At 40.2% G+C, this 9,003-nt stretch overlaps 1 long non-coding RNA gene across 4 annotated transcripts in view; it reads left to right on the forward strand.

The window, feature by feature from the left end:
- The window catches only part of LOC134391350 (uncharacterized), a 144,443-nt gene extending 138,875 nt beyond the window's left edge, over nucleotides 1-5,568 (forward strand). For all 4 annotated transcript variants that reach the window (XR_010024940.1, XR_010024941.1, XR_010024943.1 and 1 more), the window contains 2 exons: nucleotides 2,257-2,310; nucleotides 5,404-5,568. This is a non-coding gene — a long non-coding RNA (uncharacterized LOC134391350). The remainder of the gene's footprint in view (nucleotides 1-2,256; nucleotides 2,311-5,403) is intronic.
- Nucleotides 5,569-9,003: the final 3,435 nt, after the last annotated feature.

Below are 9,003 nucleotides of genomic sequence, written 5' to 3' on the forward strand. Positions count from 1 at the left end.
ACTCATTGGTATGTTTTAATAAATATGATACATGCATAATTATAAGAAGAAAAACATATGACATTAAAGTTGAAATGGAAAGTTTCCATTTTTGAAACTTTTGCCCCCCTTCTTATTATATCACCACCATAGTCAAGAACAGTTAAGATATTTGGTTAAGAACAGTTCAATGTATAAATTTCCAATTATATTTAATTTTCTATCCCTTAAAATTGCAATCCTTGGAATATTTTTTATAAAATACTTAAACAGTAGAAATGCAAAGATCCCCCTCGATTAACTCATGCTTCAAACTATTTTATTTGCAGGAATCAGCATCCTTTCAGTTTAAGAAGAATCATCACAGACTGCTTTTATATGTATTTTCAGATTTATACATGTACATATTAAAAATATTTTCATATTAAATGTTTTACTTTGCTGTTATTATATTAGACATATTGTTCTGCAAATGAAGTACTCAATATTTTTTTAATGTGTGTAACTATCCAGAAATCTAATACATATATATGTGTGTGTGACTGTGTATATAAATACATATAAAGTATTTACATATTTATACGTATATTTTTTCAATTCAAGTGGGACTCTGCTACACTTGCTGTTTTGCCTCTTGCTTTTCTAATTCAATATTTTTTACAGATCTTTCCAAAGTCAGCACATATAGGCCAGCCTCTCTTTTTAAAGGTTCCATGGTATCAAATCATTGTGAAGTTATATAATAATTTAATGAGTCTCCTGCTGAGAAATACTTAGGTTGCCTCTAGTCTTTTGCTATTACAAGCAAAGCAATGTCACAATGAACTTTGTACAGCTGGCTTTGCTTGTGGATGTGGAATTGCTGGGTCATTTTTGAAAAGCATGGGCAGCATTTCATCTCTCAGTAGCTGTGCAAAACTGTAAGACCTGGAAACTCAGATACATATAAATCTAATTTAGAAAGAAAATAGGCTCCATTACTGAGCACTAACTGTATACTCAGTATTGCACTAGGTGTTTTAGATATCTCTGAGCTGCACAGTTACCTTCTGGGATTGATATTATTATCCCCATCTAATAGAAAAGGAAATTAAGGCTGAGAGTGGGATAAGTAACCTATTTTCAATGTGAAAAATACTAATTATTGCACTTCTTTGATTGAACTCTGCTCCAAAAGTCTAAAACCTATTTCAGCTGGTTAGATCATGGTATTATGGAGACATGGCCCACAGGAACCACTGCAGCAGTGCTAAGGGGTAAGTGAGCAAGCTCTACTTTGTCCTATGGCCACAGGTTAGTTCCTTAACTCTGCAAAGCCAAGGTCAAATACACACCTGTGGTGGCAAGGGGAAAGGAAATGAATTTTGTTAGTTCCAGGAACTGAGCTGGGCACTTAAAATATAGTATCTCATTAAAGCTACACAAAAATTAACAACACGGCAACATCCCCATTTACATGTGAGAAATTCAAGGTACAGAGTTTATGGTAATTTATTCAAAGTTACCTGGGCAAGAAAAAAGACAAGTCAAGATTTGAATTAAGGTCTAACTAAAAAAAAAAAAGTCATCCCTTTTCTACTTTTTTATACTACAGGTGGAAATAAATAAGAGGAAAATAAGTAAATGTGTCAGCTAAATCAGTTCACTTCTTTTGTAAAACAACCCACAAAAGCAAACCCCAAGTGCATGCCCTACACAAAGATATAAAAAAATAATGCTCAAAAGATCACAATATAAATCCATTAAGGTAAATATGTCATAACTCATAAAATATTTCAAGCTACTCTATTGTCCCATACTCCAAATAAATTTGTTTCCTGATATAAAAAAGCACCTTTTTGTCTTTCTATTTGGCTTTGGACCTTCCTCAAACTAGTCAATATTCCTTTATGTCAAGACATAATTTTATTATGGACTATTAAACTGTAAATTAAAAACATCTTTTTACATTTTATTTATTTATTTTTTTGGCAGCTGGCCAGTATAGAGATCAGGATCTGAACCCTTGACCTTGCTGTTATAACACCATGCTCTAACCAACAGAGCTAATCTTTATTAACATTAGATAGCCCTAAATGTCTTTTTGATGTGGCTGACCATCTCATGACAAATGTAGGCAGTGGAGGCCAGGTTTTGCCCCTTTGGCCTCAGTTGATTGGACCAGGGATAGACACCTGACCCAAGCTGGGCCAGTCAGAACCTCAGAAGAGGGAATGTGGAATTGGAATTCTGAGAGGATGAAAATCTGATTATTGAGCCATTGTCTGCTTTGTGCAGAGAAAAGGAAAGCCGTCTGCAGAGAGAAAGAAGGAGACAAGTAGCTGGATAGAGGTAAGAGAACTCACGTGGCCTGAGAAGTTTAAGAAAATTGCCGTCAGGGTTCCTAATAACTTTCTAGTCATTTCTAGTCCCTTCCGCTGGTCTGGGGGAATTCTTGACCTTGGGTTCCATGAAACATCCTATATTCCTTCATCAAATCCACTTTTTTCCTCTCTTAAGTTAACCTGCATTGGATTCTGCTTCTTGCAACTTAAAGCATCTTCAGAAGACACCACAGGTTTCTATACCTAAACCAAAGTAAAAAGTTTCCAAAGGATGGACTCCCCAAATAACGTCATTAATAAAGTAAAGTCATGTACTCAGAATCACTAATGCTGCCATCAATGGCAATACAACAACCCAGAGAGACTGACATCTGGGGAGGTTAGTGAACAAACACCTCACTGTGTGGTGTGATCAGAGACAGCACAGAGCAGGCAGGGGAAGGCAGTGCCGACAAACTAGAGAGAAAAAACAGCGCAGTGATGTGCCTGTGCTGTATGCAACTGTGTTTGGTATTCACTCAGCCCTTTCCTCTGTGGGAGGACGGGTCCACTAGGAGGTCAGGGGGCTGATTTGATTGTCACTAGCAACAGAAAGGCCTGCCCTTGTCATTCATTTAAATCAGAAGTTGAAAAGTGACAGATGAATTTTGTTCATCAAAACAATGCTTATGAATAAATTTTAGTTGATAATATTAGAAATCAGGAGATGCCACATAATAAAAATTCAGATTGAGAGCTTCCTTTGACAAATGATAAGACCTGGAAACATTGGGCTCGATTTCCTCTGTGGGATCATTTGGCCAGAGCGGAGTAGAGCAGCTTCCTCGTTAGATGGGGTTTGTGGTCTCTGGTTCACCCAAACGTGTTACTTGTCAGCCTCCTGAAAGTCCTGTCATCTGAGCGGGCAAACCTTGATTTAAGTTCACCTGGTACCATGGAAGAGACACAACCACAATCAACAAGGGCCCTGCTGTGCACCAGCCCAAATGCTTCATATTACAGATTTTCAACCTCTACACATGCCTATGATGGGGGCACCCTCATTTCCAGCAACAGGAAACTGAGGCCTGAGAGGAGATGTAACTTGCACAGGAATTCTAAGTTAGACTCCCATTCAAAATCATATTTTATCTCCTACTAGCTGTGTTACCTTGGAGAAGTTACTTAACCTTTCTGAGCTTCATAAGCAGTATCCTGACAGCTTTTAATCTGACACCCTGAGAGTGAGACAAACCACTTCTGAGGTCCACAATTATTATAGTCCCTGTTTTCTTGAAAACTGACAAACTTTTCTGTAACCTGTATATTTTCCTTTGAAAAAACAAAGATTTTTAATGGGAGAAATATTACTAACCCATTTTTTTTGAGAGGTTATTTCAGAATATTTTATTCCTTTGTAAATACTTTGAGTTTCGTTCAGTGTTACAAAATGTAGCTTTTATAAAATCTTGACCCAAGTGCTAGTGACTTTATATAAGAGTTTAGGTGGGGGAGAGGAAAGTTATTTCATTTAGGAAAAGTGACCATTACCTTTTTCCAAATATTCAACACGTACAGTTTAAACACATCCATCTGCCGTGATGCTTTGCTCAGTTCCTACGCACTGGAGCAATTTCAGAATCAAATGCAATTATATTTAATAAACACTGAGTTGGGCTGTGCATAAAAATACCATTCTACTTTTCCTCATAAGTTTCTAAGATACCATGTATTATTTTCCAACATCTGTAGTCATTCAGGAATTTTTAGGAAACTTTTGTGGATGATTTTAATTCCTAATCCCTGATTCTCTGGGCTAAATATAAGATCAAAAACACCAAAAAATGATGCTTTACTTGAAGTCAGACAAGAGACCCTTACTCGACTGGTCTCAGGGTTGAAGACAGTGCTGTGTCAGCTGGCCCCCTGCAGGGCACATGAAGGGTCCCATTAACCAGTCGTTGATACAGTCCAGGTGACAGATGTGTTTGCATGGCAAGCATTGAATGGGGTCTCCACAAACAAATTCTATCCAGCAGATGATGCACTCTGGCAACTCGTCTTCTGATCCATCTCTCCCAGGGTCATAAAGTTCTTTAGACAGGTGTTGTACAAGGTGCATTCAGTCAGCTGTGATGCTAGTTGAGGCTGGTTAGGTGTTGGATGAGAGGCTGGAACTGGAGCTTGCTCCTGATGTGGTAGGAGAGGTTCCACATTTTCCCTGTGCCCTCCCCAAAGCTAGCCCAGTCAGATCAAAACTCAAGACTCAGTACTAACCCGTTTTAAAGAAGATAAATAACAGGTAAGGTTAACAAGCCAGGTAACAAGTATAGGGGAAATAAAGAGCAGGGACACTGGTTCCTGTGTGCCTTCTGTGTGCCTGGTACCTGGCTAGGCACTTTAATAACACTAAGAATACCACACACAGGTGCTGTCTAAATTCCAAGCATCATACTAAGCACGTTACATATTCGAATATTTAAACCTTGTGACGTTCATGTGAGGCAGGTACTCTTATCACTCCAATACTACAGGGGAAACTGAGGTTAGAGAGATTAACCTCTCTTAACCAAGCTCTTAACCACTTAGCTTTACACACGATAGTGCATACACTATAGAGTGACAAACACTACACAGTGACAAACAGAGAGAAAGCCTTCCCATGCAGCCCTTTTTCAATGGATGAGATGAGTGGGTAGAAAAGGGAAAACAAAGTGTTATAAAGCAGGCATGAAAACTCATTTCACTTCCAGAGATAAATAATTTGACTCAAAGTACTTAGAATTGTGGAAGTTATAAACAGAAATAATCTTAGAAGGCATCTGTTAACCGCCGCTTATTTGAGATGTGGGGAAACTAAGGAACAGATGTGCCCAAAGCCACACAGTAAACTTCAGAGCTGGAGTTAAAATTCAGGACTCTGACTCCCAGGCCAGAGTGTACACAGGTTATTCAGCTAATAAACACCATCTGAATAAACTTTTTTCAGCAGATCAATTTTTTTTAATTAAGAAAAATACTGTAAGGACAAAAGGGAAAAAAAAATAAAACTCAAACTGGGCATTTCTTACTTATTTTAAAACATGACCCTCACCAATGCTTTATCTTCTAATTTCAACAGCACTTGAAGAGAGCTGTACATGGAGCACAATGATTATATCTACAAATACAGAATCACTTTTGAACCCCACAGAGACCATCGGAATGGTTTCAGAATTGACCCTACCCAGTGGTAGCTAATAGCACTGATACCTCACATGAAATAAAAAACATATTTAAAAAATGATCTCTTTGGAAAGCTGCTCTTAACATCCACCCAGACCTGATGACCTTCTTGCACCTCCTCCCCCACTCCACCCCATGAATTTGGAGGTTAAAGTTGTGCGTGTTGGGTTAAATCTCCCACCTCAGTCTGTGGCTGCCCTGCGTGTGCTGCCCAGCTGGTAAGAGTGGGTCCTCAGGGTGCAACTGCTAATGGCTGGTTGAAAGGCTTTGTCCATCTGTTCAGTGGTCAAATGAGGAAGATCTGAAGGGAAGTGAGAATTGGCTGCAGGCCAGACCTCTGGTTCCACGGAGCACCCCTAGTGGGGTTTAAGTCTGTATAAGAATACCCCAATCATGGCCCCAATCCCCCGACCCCTCCTAGCATATGAGAGAGGAGAGTGGGTTGGTAAGAAACCCCAAAAACAATTCAAGACAGGGCAGTATGGGAACATTCATAAAAACTGGGGTCAGCTTAAAAAGCAAGAGGAAATAATGACAACAAAAAAAGACCCAAACCCCACCCTACTTTGGTTTTGCTTTAGTTGTTCTCTTGAACACACAAATATAAAAGCTTGGTAAGGAAGCAGTAAGCTTTTTCCCCTCCCTCTTTCTCTCTTGTTCCCTTTTGACCTTTTCTGAAAGCTTAACATGAGAGGGACGCCTTATAAGAATAACTTCTCAGGGTTTTCTGTGAGGTGACACATCCAGGATCTAACCTGCCATCTGGACGTGTTATCCAACCAGGTTCCACACTCCATCTGAGCCCTACCATGGTCCAGTCTCTGCATGGCCGTGGGAGTGATGCCTTCAGAATACAGATCAAATCCTTTCACTTCTCTGCTTAAAATTGTCCAGTAACTTCTCCTGCAACACAGTGGAGAATCTAACTCCTTACTCTCGCCTAGGATGTCCACATGACTCGGCCACTCACCCTCTCTAATTTTATTTCCAAAACATCTGCCTTGCCCCTGCCACACCAACCACACTGGCCTCCTTTTCTTCCTTAAAATAAAATCTTGCTCCTCTTCTGGGCTTTGCATATGCTGTTCCCTCTGTCAGGAATGCTTTGTCCCCAGATCACTACACGACTGAGTTCTTTCACGTCATCCAGGTCTTAAATCAAATGTCACCAACTCAGAGACACTTTCTCTCTCCTCAACCTAAAGGGGAGACTTGGCACTTTCTACACATGACACTGCTTTGTTTTCTTTAGAGTTAATATTTCTTATTTATCTATTTGTCTATCCTCCATCTTTCACCATTAGAATGTAAGTTCCACAGGAGAGGAGACCGTGATCATCTTGGTCACCACTATATCCACAGGGCCTAGAACAGTTCCTGGCACATGGTAAGAAGATGGTATATAAACACCTGCTGAGTGAAGGAATGCCTTTACTGTTCAGAATCTAGGCACAGTTGACACTCAAATACATTCATCAATGATTTAAATCGACAGACCATAATCCAAAGTGAGGATGTCCCAAACAACTCCCAAGCCTTGGCTCAGAAAAGCTTACACATAAAAAAACAAGCTTTCCCCCAGAGAACAAGGTGTGTTATTAAACTCTTCATCAGATGAGATACTCTGGAGGAACTGGAGAGAGGGAGAAGAATGTATCTAGGACGTTCTTACTTTGGGATCTATTGAGTGGACGGCGTTTTATATTTCACCCAAATGATGTCAACCCCAGCTGAACAGGGCCCCTTTATATCAACTCTGAGTGTTGACTGAATATGAGCTATTGACACTCCCACTCAGAGAACGGCCTAGACTGACACAGATGTCTCCAAACGGAGTCAGCTGTGATTTTCCCTCAAATCCTTTCAAGACAGTGCCTACTCTCCCAATGTGCACTCTTTGGGGACTTCTTTTTTAGGTAGCAATAAACGATTCTCCTAGCTTCTATTAAGCACTTACATCATGTCACAGAGTGCTATGCACTTCACACATGCAGTCTCCTCTTTCATGCTGCTAACAGCCCTGTGGTGTAGAAAGCATTACTGTTTAGATTTTACAGATGACAGAACTGAAGCACAGAGAGGTCAAGTTGTCTCTGGTCATATAGCTATGATGTGGGGTAGAATCCCAGCTTCCATCTCTTGTACCGAGGTAGGACTCTTGGGCGTCCCTCACAAGTTCATCAGAAGTGGAGAAAGAAAAAGACAGCGAGAGAGGAAGAAAGGCAGACAGCACAAAAGAAGCAAAGGGAGAAAGGAAGAAAGGTAGGCTGGGGAGGAATGATAAAGAAGGAGGGAATTCAGCCTGCCAAAGATAAAATTGAGTAATTGAGTAATCTACTCTAAGAAAAATGTTAACAAAGCACAGTGGCTGCTTCAATCAATTTTCATAACAATCCTGAAAGGTAGATTCCATTACTAGCTTCATTCATGGATGAGACAATTGAGGCTCAAAAGAAGTAAGTAGCTGACTCCACCCCATAAGGTCATAAAGTGAGGAAAAAGTGTGGAGTGGGGTGTAAGCCCAGGTGTTCTGATCCCAGAATCCATGCTCTGAACTGCTGTATTATATTACTTCTGTTACGAAGTATTTCCTACCTAATATACCTTACATATTAAATCACATGTAGCTTAGGCGTTTAACATATCATCTTGATCACAAAGTCTATCACTGTTCTGGAAAAGCTTGATCTAGATTCATCAAACCAGAGTTGGCTGGTTCAGACCACTACCTAGAAGCAAGATCAGAAGAGGAGCAAGCTTTTTGCAATCACCATTCCTTGGCTATCTACTGGCCCCACTGAAGAAATATGGGCAGCTGCTAAAAAACAATGTCTGCGTTTGCTACTGATTTTCACGGAGCAATCAGGATGGAATGAATCCCTACCCGTGGGGCTGTTTCCATAGCTCTGTCATGTTTATGTGAACACTCGGGGTTCAGGATGATTTTTATCAGTGAGTTGGCCTCCTGAGCCTGACTGCACATTACTCTGGGCTTAAGATGTAGCCTAGCACACACTGCAATTAATCCAGTGCGGAAAAGCTCTGGGTCATGTGTTCACTCATTCACTTAATCAATATTTACTGAGCACTTTCTAAGTGCAAACACTGTTCTCAGCACTAATATGTATCAGCAGATGAGACTGACAAGGGCACTATCTTCAGAGCTAGTCCTAGAGCTCTCAACCTCAACACCGTTGACATTTGTGGCCATATAACTCTTTGCTGTGGGGCACAGTCCTGTGCATTGAAGAATGCTAAGGAGCATCCCTGACCTCTATCCACTAGATGCCAGTGGACACCCCTCCCCATTGGAACACCAAATACATCTCCGAACATAGCCAAAGGTCCCCCTGGGGGACAAAATTGCCCCTTTTGAGAACAATCACTATAGAGGGAAGGAGAAAGAAAGAAATTATTAACAATTAAATAAATAAGACATTTTCAGATAACAAGGGCTCCAAAATAGAAAAATTGGCAATGGAACTGAGTTCCGAGC

This window comes from Cynocephalus volans, chromosome 11 (assembly GCF_027409185.1).
Source record: "Cynocephalus volans isolate mCynVol1 chromosome 11, mCynVol1.pri, whole genome shotgun sequence".
Taxonomy (NCBI): Eukaryota; Metazoa; Chordata; class Mammalia; order Dermoptera; family Cynocephalidae; genus Cynocephalus; species Cynocephalus volans.